This window comes from Tamandua tetradactyla, chromosome 24, assembly GCF_023851605.1.
Source record: "Tamandua tetradactyla isolate mTamTet1 chromosome 24, mTamTet1.pri, whole genome shotgun sequence".
NCBI classification, from domain to species: domain Eukaryota; kingdom Metazoa; phylum Chordata; class Mammalia; order Pilosa; family Myrmecophagidae; genus Tamandua; species Tamandua tetradactyla.
The window spans coordinates 56,359,290-56,371,434 of record NC_135350.1 but is presented as its reverse complement, the minus strand read 5'-3'; the positions used below and the strand labels follow the sequence as shown (position 1 = coordinate 56,371,434).

Below are 12,145 nucleotides of genomic sequence, written 5' to 3'. Positions count from 1 at the left end.
TGATCCATGGAGTGAGTTGGCAAAAGAGATAGTAAAAAAAATCACCATTCAATTTTCCTAATGCTTTGCTTGGACGAAGCCAGGCTCTGGGAGATAATGTTTTTGACACCGTTATGGAGTTTTGTGGAAAGAAGAGGTATAGAGATGTTGGCTCGTTGTTGTTAGATACACTGGATACATTAAGGGGTGAAAGGGATAGGCTTAAGGCTTCAAAAAAGAAGCTTAAGTGCAATCTGACAGATGTAGAAGTTTCTATAAGTATCCTGAAGGAAAATCTGATCTCCTGTAGCTGTAGACTTGAGATCTCTGAAAATCAGACTCAGAATCTTATTGTTAGAGTAGCAACTTTACAATGTAAACTGAAATCTCAGCCTTTCATGGTGTCTGCTGTTAAAGTGAGGGCATTGATTGGAAAGGAACGGGACCCTGAAAAATGGGATGGTGACATATGGATTGATAATGATGTGAGGGGTGAGGTTGAAACCCTAGGTCATGCTGAGTCGTCTCTAGATAACACTGTAATAGTCTCCCCTAAGGACATAGCTGCCCTACCTCCACCCTGCCTTGAAGAGTTGGTCACCCAAACTCCTTCTGTTTCACCAGATGAAACTGCAAATGAATGCCCTGAAACAAATGGCTTGGAAGATATTTCTAATTTTTTTATGACCCACCCCCACCACCCCTCATTTCTTCCAGACCTATAACTAGATTAAAGTCCCAACAGGCTCCTAAAGGTGAGGTACAAATTATCACACATGAGGAGGTAACGTTATACTCCAAAATAACTGTGTGAGTTTTCCAATCTATATAGACAGAAATCAGGGGAATATGTGTGACAATGGATTTTAAGAGTGTGGGATAATGGTGGGAGGAATATAAGGCTGGATTAGGCTGAATTTATTGATATGGACCCACTAAACAGAGATTCTGCATTCAATGTTATAGCTTGAGGGGTTAGGAAAGGTATTAACAGTTTGTTTGCATGGTTGATTGAAACATAGATCAAAAGTTTGCTGACATTACCTGAGGTTGAAATGCCAGAACTGCCCTGCTATAATGTAGATGAGGGGATCCAGAGGCTTAGAGAGATTGGAATGTTAGAGTGGATTTATCATTCAAAGCCTGCTCTTACACCCCAGGAATGTCCAGAGGATGCACCTTTTACCAGAACAGTGAGAAATAAATTTGTGAGATTAGCACCATCATCCCTGAAGAGCTCTGTAGTTGCACTTCTCTGTAGGTCAGATATTACTGTAGGAACTGCTGTCACTGAGCTGGAATCCTTAAACACAATGGGGACGACAGGATCCTGAGTTGGCAGAAGCCAGGTGGCAGCACTTAATCACCAAAAACAGGGTAGACGTGGCTATTATAATAGACAACAAACACAAAGCAGAAGTCAAAATTATATGACTTACAGAGATTTGTGGCATTGGCTAGTAAATCATGGGGTACCTAGAAATACAGTAGATAGGCAGTCTACTAAATTCTTGTTTGAGCTGTATAAACAAAGAATTCCAGGTCAAGTGAACAGAATTCTAACCTGAATCACAAAAACACAGAGTCACGGCCCCTTAATCAGTTTCCAGACTTGAGACAGTTTACAGACCCAGAGCTCCTTAAATGAAGAGGAGGCCAGGTCCCTTTGGGGGAGAAACCTGTTACACTGCCACAAATTTATACTGTTAATCTTCCTCCAATCCTTCCCCAAGGAGACTGATGGCCTTTATCAGGGTAACTGTGCATTGAGGAAAAGGAAATGATCAGATATTTGGGGAACTATTTAGACACTGGTTCAGACATGAAATTAATTCCAGGGGATCCAAAACGTCACTCTGGTCTACCAGTCAGAGTGGGGGCTTATGGAGGCCAGATGATCAATGGAGTTTTAGCTCAGGTCCATCTCACAGTGGGTCCAATGGGCCCCTAGGCCTATTCTGTAGTTATTTCCCCAGTCCCAGAATATATAGTTGGAATAGACATACTGAGCAATTAGCAGAACCCCCACATTGGCTCTCTAACTTATACAGTGAGGGCTATTATGGTGGGAAATGCCAAGTGGAAGCCACTAGAACTGCCCTTACCTAGCAAAATAGTAAATCAGAAGCAATACTGGATTCCTGGAGGGGTAGCAGAGATTACTGCCACTCTTAAGAACTTGAAGGATGCATCGGTGGTGATTCCCACCACATCCCCATTCAGCTTTCCTATTTGGCCTGTGCAGAAAACAGATGGATCCTGGAGGATGACTGTGGATTATCATAAGCCCAACCAGGTGGCAACTCCAATTGCAACTGCTCTTCCAGAAGCGGTATCATTGCTTGAGCAAATCAGTACATCCCCTGGTACCTTGTATACAGCTATTGATCTGGCAAATGCTTTTCTCTCAATAGCTGTTGGTAAGGACCACTAGAAACAGTTTGCTTTCAGCTGGCAAGGTCAGCAATGTACTTTAACTGTCCTACTCAGGGTATATCAACTCTCCAGCCCTATGTCAAAATCTTGTCTGCAGGACCTTGATTGTTTCTCCCTCCCACAAGACATCACATTGGTCCATTATATTGATGATATCATGTTGATTGGACCTAATGAGCAAACAGTAGTAACTACTCTAGATTTACTGGTAAGGCATTTGTGTGTCAGAGGATGGGAGATAAATCCAACAAAAATAAAGGGTTCTTCTACCTCAGTGAAATTTCTATGTGTTCAGTGGTGTGGGGCATGTCGAGATATCCCTTCTAAGGTGAAGGGTAAGCTGCTGCATGTAGCCCCTCCTACAACCAAAAAAGAGGTACAATGCCTAGTTGGTCTCTTTGAATTTTGGCGACAACATATTCCTCATTTGTGTGTGCTACTCTGGCCCATTTATCAAGTGACCAGAAAAGCTGCTAATTTTGAGCGGGGACCTGAACAAGAGGAGACTCTGCAACAAGTCCAGGCTGCTATATAAGCTGCTCTGCCACTTGGGCCATATGATTCAGCAGATATAATGGCGCTGGAAGTGTCAGTGGCAAATAGACATGCCGTTTGGAGCCTTTGGCAGGCCCCTTTAGGAGAGCCACAACGCAGACTCTTAGGATTTTGGAGGAAAGCCTTACCATCTACTGCAGACACCTACTCTGCTTTTGAGAAACAGCTTTTTGCCTGCTACTGGGCTTAGTAGAGACTGAATGCTTAACCATGGGCCACCAAGTTATCATGAGACCTGAGCTGGCTATCATGACCAATAGCCATGCTATTGTCTGACCCACCAATCCATAAATTTGAGTGTGTGCAGCAGCACTGTATTGTAAAATGGAAATGGTATATACAAGATAGGGCCAGAGCAGTCCAGAGCAGGTCCTGAAGGCACAAGTAAGTTACATGAAGAAGTGGCACAAATGCCCATGGTCTCCACTCCTGCCACATTATCCTCTCTTTCCCAGACCAGAGCTATAGCCTCTTGGGCTGTTCCTTACAGTGAATTGACTGAGGAAGAGAAAACTTGAGCCTGGTTTGTAGATGGTTCAGCATACTATGCAGGTACTACCCGAAAGTGGACAACTTCAGTACTACAACCCCATTCTCGGGTGTCCTTGAAGGACAGTGGTGAGGGGAAATCCTCCCAGTGGGCAGGACTTTGAGCAGCGCACCTGGTTGTTCATTTTGCTTAGAAGGAGAACTGGCCAGTGGTGCTTTTGTATACTGACTCATGGGCTGTTGCTAATGGTTTGGCTGGATGGTCAGGGACTTGAAAAGTCCTTTCCATAATTGGAAATTGGTGACAAAGAGGCGATGAGGACATTTCATAGAATTAAATCATTATCACATCAGGTGCATTGGCAGCTGATTCCATTTGTAATCAGCCCAGGGGTTTGTCTTCTGCAATGAGTGATACTTAATCTAATCACTGGAAGCCTTTTAAAAGAATTCAGAAGAGACAGGCTCTCTTCCTGCTTCAGCCAGTGAACCTCTCCTGTGGAGTTCATCCAGACCCTTCTCAGAATTATCAGCTTCCCTGCCTGCCCTGCAGATTTTGGACTCTGTGTTCCCATGGTTACATGAGACACTTTTATAAATTTTATATTTGCAAGTGTTTCCTGTTGATTCTGTTTCTCTAGAGAACCCTAAAATATAATACCTTTCTTCTCCTGGACATCAGAAAGAACACCTGGGTATTCTGAGAGAAGTTAATATTTCTGTACATAAATTTCTGGAAAAAAATGCATCACATTCAAATTCCTGTATGATCCTTGTCACAAACAGTCTAAGATGGCCTGGCTAATTCTTGGTTTCCTTATAAACAAAACTGTCTCCCACTATCCAAACCATGTCTACTTTATTTACTAATTCTGGTTGCTCAATAAGCTGTAAGGCATCATCCAAACTTTTGACAAGAAAATGTGCTCCTTGTGGGGGTTCCATAAGTTCTCTATTTAGAACTAAATTAATTCTGTCCTTTAAGGGTTGATTCTTCTCTGAGATGGAGAACCAGGTCTTTCTACCGACCAAATTCTGTTTACCTTTTACTGAAGAGGTTGTGGTCATTCTTTGGAAGTACTTGAATTCATTCCCGAGTGAGGGACAGGGCAGTTCTCCATTCTGGCTGATGCCCACATCCTGGGACACAGCGACTATGTGGTCTAGCAGACGAACCATGATGACAGCAGCAGCAAATAACATCGAGCTTGCTCAACTTACATGAACTCTATAATGACATAACTTTTACAATGTGACTGTGTGATTATGAAAACCTTGTGTCTGATGCTCCTTTTATGTAGGATATGGTCAGGTGAGTAAAAAATACAAATTAAAAAAGTGAGGGAGAGATTAAAATTTTCACAGGCAAACAAATGCTAAGAGAACAACCCTACAAAAGTCCTGTTGGCTGAAAAAAAAAGAGAGAGGGAGGTCTGAAGGAGGGCACAGAGTTGAAGAGTACCAATAAGGGTAATTTAAAGGATAAAAATAGAAAGAAGGAAAAGAATATATAGATCTGACAAGTAAATTCCAAAGGATAAGATGGTAGATTCAAGAAATGCATTTACAGTAATAACTTTGAAGGTTAATTGGCTAAACTCACCAATTAAAGATACAGATTGGCAGAATGGATTAAGAAATATTATCTAGTGTGGTGCTTACAAGAGTCTCACCTTAGACCCAAGAGTACAAATAGATTGAAAGTGAAAGGATGGCAAAATATGTTCTATGCAAGCTATAACCAAAAGAAAGCAGGAATAGCTATACTAATATCAGATAAAATAACTTTAAATGTAAAGAGATCATAGGAGACAAAGAAGATACTACATATTAATAAAAAGGACAATTACCAAGAAGAAATATTAATCGTAAATATTATGCTCCCAATCAATGAACTCCAAACCACGAGGCAAACATTGACAAAACTGAAGGGAACTATAGACATTTCCACAATAATAGTAGAAGACTTCAATACACCACTCTTCTCTATAGATAGCACAACCAAATATAGTATCAACAATAGAGAACTTAAATAATATGGTAAATAAATTTGACCTAACAGACATATATAGATCATTACACACCAAACCACCAGGTTATATATTCTTCTCTAGTGTTCATGGAACATTCTCCAGGATAAACCTATATGCTGGGCCATAAAACAGGTCTATATAAATTTTAAAAGACTGAAGCTATTCTAAGCACTTTCTTTGATAGCACTGGAGTGAAGCTGAAAACCAACAACCACCAAGGAGCAAGAATTTTCACAAATATATGGAGACTAAATAACACCATCTTAAACAACTAGTAGATCAAAGAAGAAATTGCTAGAGAAATCAGTAACTATCTGGAGGTGAATAATATGAGATTGCAACATATCAGAACTTATGGGATGTGGCAAAGACAGTGCTAAGAGGGAAATTTATTGCCCTAAATGCTTTTATTTAAAAAAGAAGAAAGAGGGCAGACCATGATGGCTCAGTGGCAGAGTTCTTTCCTGCCGTGCTGGAGACCCAGGTTTGTTTCTCAGTGCCTGCCCATGTCAAAAAGAAGGAGAAGAAGATGAAGATGAAGACGAAGATGAAGACAAAGAAGAAGAAGAAGAAAGACCAAAAACAGGATTTAACTGTTCACCTGGAGGAACAAGAGAAAGAGAGCAAACTAACCCCAAAGCAACTAGAAGAAGAGAAATAGCAAAGATTAAAGCATAATTAAATAAATTGGAGAACAAAAGAACAATAGAAAGAATCAATAAAACCAAAAGTTGCAGGTGGTTCAGTGGTAGACTGCTTGCCTTCCATGTGGGAGACCTAGGTTTGATTCCCGGAGCATGCACCCAAAAATTAAATAAATAAAATTAAAAAACCAAAAGTTAGTTCTAATTTGTTAGCTGCTGGAATGAAACACACAAGAGACAGATTGGCTTTCAATAAAAGGGGATTTATTTAGTTGACATATAGTTCTTCAGAGGAAAGGTAGCTAATTTTCAACTGAGGTTCTTTCTTACATGGGAAGGCACAGGGCCATCTCTGCTTGCCTTCTTTCCAGGACCCTGGGTTCCAACAACTTTCCCCGGGGTGATTCCTTTATGCATCTCCAAAGGCCTGGGCTAAGCTGCTAGTGCTGAGATGAGGTATGCTGAACTGCTTGGTCTGTGCTATGTTGAGCTCTCTCATTTAAGCACCAGCCAATTAGATCAAACATCATTCATTACAGCAGGCATGCCTCTTAGCAGACTGCAGATGTAACGAGCAACAGATGAGGTTCACATACCATTGGCTCATATCCACAGCAACAGAACTAGGCACATTCACCTGGCCAAGTTGACATCCGAACTTAACTACCACATTAGTTCTTTGAGAAAATCAATAAAATTGAGGGACCCCAGCAAGGCTGACAAAAAAAAATAAAAGGAAGGAAGCAAATAAACAAAATCAGAAATGAGAGGGGGTGCTATTACCATGGACCTTGATGAAATTAAAAAAAAATCCTAAGAGGATACTATGAACAACTATACAACAATGAAGTAGAAAACTTCATAGAAAACTTAGATGGAATGAACAAACTTCTAGAAACAAATAAGCAAGCTACCCTGACTCGAGAACAAATAGAAAATCTCAACAAACCAATCAGAAGTAAAGAGATTCAATCAGTCATCAAAAATCTTTCTACAAAGAAAAGCCCAGGGCGAGATGGCGTCACAGGGGAATTTTACCAAACGTTCCAAAAAGAACTAACACCAATTCTGCTCAAATTTTTACAAAAATTGAGGAAAAGGGAACACTACCTAACTCATTTTATGAAGCTAACATCACTCTAATACCAAAACCGAGTAAAGATGCTGTAAGAAAGGAAAACTACAGGCCAATCTTCCTAATGAATATAGATGCAAAAATTCTCAACAAAATACTAGTAAATAAAATCCAACAACACATTAAAAGACTTATATACCAGGACCAAGTGGGGTTTATACCAGGAATGCAAAGGTGGCTCAACACAAGGAAATCAATTAATGTAATATAGCACATTAACAAATCAAAAGGGAAAAATCGCATGATCATCTCAATTGATGCTGAAAAAGCATTTGACAAAATTCAACAAACTTTTCTGATAAAAACACTTAAAAACATAGGAATCAAAGGAAACTTCCTCAATATGATAAAGAGTATATATGAAAAACCCACAGACATCATCATACTCAATGGTGAGAGACTGAAAGCTTTCTCCCTAAGATCAGTAATGAGACAAGGATGCCCTCTGTCACCACTAATATTCAACGTTATACTATAAGTTCTAGCTAAAGCAATCAGGCAGGAAAAAGAAATAAAAGGCATCCAAATTGGAAAAGAAGTAGTAAAACTTTAATTATTTGCAGATGACATGAAATCTATGACAAAATTATTTGAACTAATAAATTCTGCAAAGTGGCAGGATATAAGATTAAGCACAAAAATCAGTAATGTTTCTATACACAAACAATGACCTAACTAAGGATTCAATGAAGGAAAAATTCCATTCAAAATAGCAACTAATCATTCCTTATTCATATGGACTAACCACAATGTACAACTCAGAGAATTGAAGTTGAGAGCATTGGTTGTCAGGTGGGAGCCTATTGTAAAGCATCCTAGATTGTAAGCTCTTACAGCAGTCACATATATTCAGGAGTTGTAACTATTATTTCTAAATTCTGAGATATTGAGCTATTGAAATGTAATCTGGTTGTTCCCTGGAATGTTGGGTATGTATGTGACATCTGAGACTCTAAGTTAGAGCTCTGAAACTTCTAAAGTCAGTATTACCCCATACAGAAACTGTTTAAAAAGTTGAAAAAAAATCAGATTTCAATTTAGAGATATGAATGAAGTTGATTTGGATAGTACTGTATTAGTTAGGGTTCTCTAGAGAAACAGAATCAACAGGGAACACTTGCAAATATAAAATTTATAAAAGTGTCTCACGTGACTGCAGGAACGCAGACCCAAAATCCACAGGGCAAGCTGTGAAGCTGATGACTCCGATGGAGGGTCTGGTTGAACTCCACAGGAGAGGATCACCAGCTGAAGCAGGAAATGGGGCCTGTCTCCTCTGAGTCCTTCTTAAAAGACTTCCCTTGATTAGATTTAGCATCACAAATTGTAGAAGACACCCCCCTTTGGCTGATTACAAATGAAATCAGCTGTGGATGCAGCTGATGTGATCATGACCTAATCCTATGAAATGTCCTCATTGCAACAGACAGGCCAGTACTTGCCCAATCAGATAAACAGGTACCACAACTTGGCCAAGTTGACACATGTCCCTAACTATGACAGTCCACCCCTTGTCAACTTGGCAGCTATATATATATATCACCTTCAACAATACTTAATTTCCAAATGAAAACAAATAAGCACACATTTTTTTTTACATGACAATACTCAACTGTCCTGCATATAACTGGAAACACATTAAATCTCTCCAGAATAGGGTGCAAATCCTTAGGCAACATTCATTCCTAAACTTGATATCTTACAACTTAAACAGTATAACATGAACAAAACAGCATTACAGTCCTCGTTTCTGTAACTGATCACATGGTCATAGTTCATATTTATCACTTTCTTCATCCACTACCCATTCCATGTTCCCTTTACCCTCAGCAAGCACTTCAGCTGGCCATGGTTCTTTGCCTGGTGGGGTGACCCAAACCTTCATTCCTGAAGTTTCAGAGCCATTAGTAGTCCTGCCTGGATTGTGTTGTTGTAGTTTTCCATTGATTTTGATCACAGGGCATGGTAGTACTAAAAGATGCCCTAGGGGATCTCCTATATTCCAAGAAAACTCTTCTTTACCTCCATTATGTAGTTGCAGTCCTATTTCTTTCTGATAGTCAGGGTCAATTACCCCAGACAATAATGTAATCCCCTTCTTGGCTTGTTGTTCCAGAGGCATAAGTAGCCCAAAGTGACCAGGTGGCAATCTTAACTTCCAGTTCAGTGGTATCATTGTTGTTTCTCCTGGAGGAAGCACACCCTGTTTTGGAACTAAAACTTGGGGACCAGCAGAACTCAGGGTAGCAGGGACAGGAAGCAAAAATTTTCCTAGTGGATAAATAGGGGTAATAGTTTCCCTGGTTTTCACCCCTTGGTTCCTGGATCCACCCCTTGGTTCCTGGATCCATGGATCCTGGCTATGGGAGAAACAGCACCATACAGCAGATACTGATTCAGAGCATACACAGCTTCCTGGAGAACATTACCACAGCCTTTCAAGTTTTGCCACCTAGTTGGGACTGTAATTGTGTTTTCAAAAGGCCATTCCACCGTTCTATCAATCCAGCTGCTTCTGGATGATGGGGAACACGGTAAGACCAGAGAATGCCATGAGCATGTGGCCATTCCCGCACTTCATTTGCTGTGAAGTGTGTTCCTTGATCTGAAGCAATGCTATGTAGAATACCGTGATGATGGATAAGGTATTCTGTAAGACCACAGATGGTAGTTTTGGCAGAAGCATTGTGTGCAGGGAAAGCAAACCCATATCCAGAGTATGTGTCTATTCCAGTTAGAACAAATCACTGCCCCTTCCATGAAGGGGGTAGTCCAATGTAATCAACCTGCCACCATGTAGCTGGCTGATCACCTCAGGGAATGGTGCCATATCGGGGGCTGAGTGTGGGTCTCTGCTGCTGGCAGATTGAGCACTCAGCAGTGGCTGTAGACAGGTCAGCCTTGGTGAGTGGAAGTCCATGTTGCTGAGCCCATGCATAACCTCCATCCCTACCACCATGACCACTTTGTTCATGAGCCCATTGGGCAATGACAGGAGTTGCTGAGGAAAGAGGTTGACTGGTATCCACAGAACAGGTCATCTTATCCACTTGATTATTAAAATCTTCCTCTGCTGAAGTCACTCTCTGGTGTGCATTCACATGGGACACAAATATCTTCACGTTTTTAGCCCACTCAAAATGTCTATCCACATACTTCTTCCCCAGACCTCTTTGTAACCAATTTTCCAATTATGGTCTTTCCAAGTCCCTGACCATCCAGCCAAACCATTAGCAACAGCCCATGAGTCAGTATACAAACACACCTCTGGCCAGTTTTCCTTCCAAGCAAAATGAACAGCCAGGTGCATTGCTCGAAATTCTGCCCACTGGGAGGATTTCCCATCACCACTGTCTTTCAAGGATACCCCAGAAAGGGGTTGTAATGTTGCAGCTGTCCACTTCAGGGTGGTACCTACATATCGTGCTGAACCATCTTTAAACCAGGCCTGAGTTTTCTCTTCCTCAGTCAATTCACTGTAAGGAACTCCCCAAGAGGCCATAGCTCTGGTCTGGGAAAGAGAAGGTAATGTGGCAGGACTGGAAACCATGGGCATTTGTGCCACTTCTTCATGTAACTTACTTGTGCCTTCAGGACCTGCTCTGGCTCTATCTCGTATATACCATTTCCATTTTACAACAGAGTGCTGCTGTGCACATGCAACTTTATGGCTTGGTGGGCCAGACAACACCCAACTCATGATAGGCAACTCAGGTCTCATCGTAACTTGGCGGCCCACGGTTAAGCATTCAGTCTCTACTAAGGCCCAGTAGCAGGCCAAAAGCTGTCTCTCAAAAGGAGAGTAGTTATCTACAGCAGATGGTAAGGCTTTGTTCCAAAATCCTAAGCGTCTGCATTGTGATTCTCCTATAGGGGCCTGCCAAAGGTTTCAGACAGCATCTCTATTTGTCACTGACACTTCCAGCACCATTGGATCTGCTGGATCATATGGCCCAAGTGGCAGAGCAGCTTGTACAGCAGCCTGGACCTGTCACAGAGCCTCCTATTGTCCAGGCCCCCACTCAAAATTAGCAGCTTTTCTGGTCACTCGATAAATGGGCCGGAGTAGCACACCCGGATGAGGAATATGTTGTTGCCCAAATCCCAAAAGACCAACTAGGCATTGTGCCTCTTTTTTGGTTGTGGGAGGGGACAGATGCAGCAACTTATCCTTCACCTTAGAAGGGATATCTCAACATGCCCCACACCACTGGACACCTAGAAATTTTACTGAAGTGGAAGGCCCCTGTATTTTTGTTGGACTTATGTCCCATCCTCTGACACACAAATGCCTTACCAGTAAATCTAGAGTAGTTGCTACTTCTTGCTCATTAGGTGCAATCAACATGATATCATCAATATAATGGACCAGTGTGATGTCTTGTGGGAGGCAGAAACGATCAAGGTCTCTGCGAACAAGATTATGACATAGGGCTGGAGAGTTGATATACCCCTGAGGTAGGACAGTGAAAGTATATTGCTGACCTTGCCAGCTGAAAGCATACGGTTTCTGGTGGTCCTTACTAATAGCTATTGAGGAAAAAAGCATTTTCCAGATAAATAGCTGCATACCAGGTACCAGGGGATGTACTGATTTGCTCAAGCAATGATACCACATCTGGAACAGCAGCTGCAATTGCAGTTACCACCTGGTGGAGCTTACGATATTCCACTGTCATTCTCCAAGACACATCTGTTTTCTGCACAGGCCAAATAGGGGAGTTGAACGGGGATGTGGTGGGAATCACCACCCCTGCATATTTTAAGTCCTTAAGAGTGGCAGTAATCTCTGCAATCCCTCCAGGAATACGGTATTGCTTCTGATTTACTATTTTACTTGGTAGGGGCAGTACTAGTGGCTTCCACTTGGCCTT

At 41.5% G+C, this 12,145-nt stretch overlaps 1 pseudogene; it reads right to left on the bottom strand.

Annotated features, from left to right (window-relative positions):
* Nucleotides 1-4,023: 4,023 nt before the first annotated feature.
* Nucleotides 4,024-11,084, bottom strand: LOC143668401 (dihydrofolate reductase-like; annotated as a pseudogene).
* Between the last annotated feature and the right edge of the window lie 1,061 nt (nucleotides 11,085-12,145).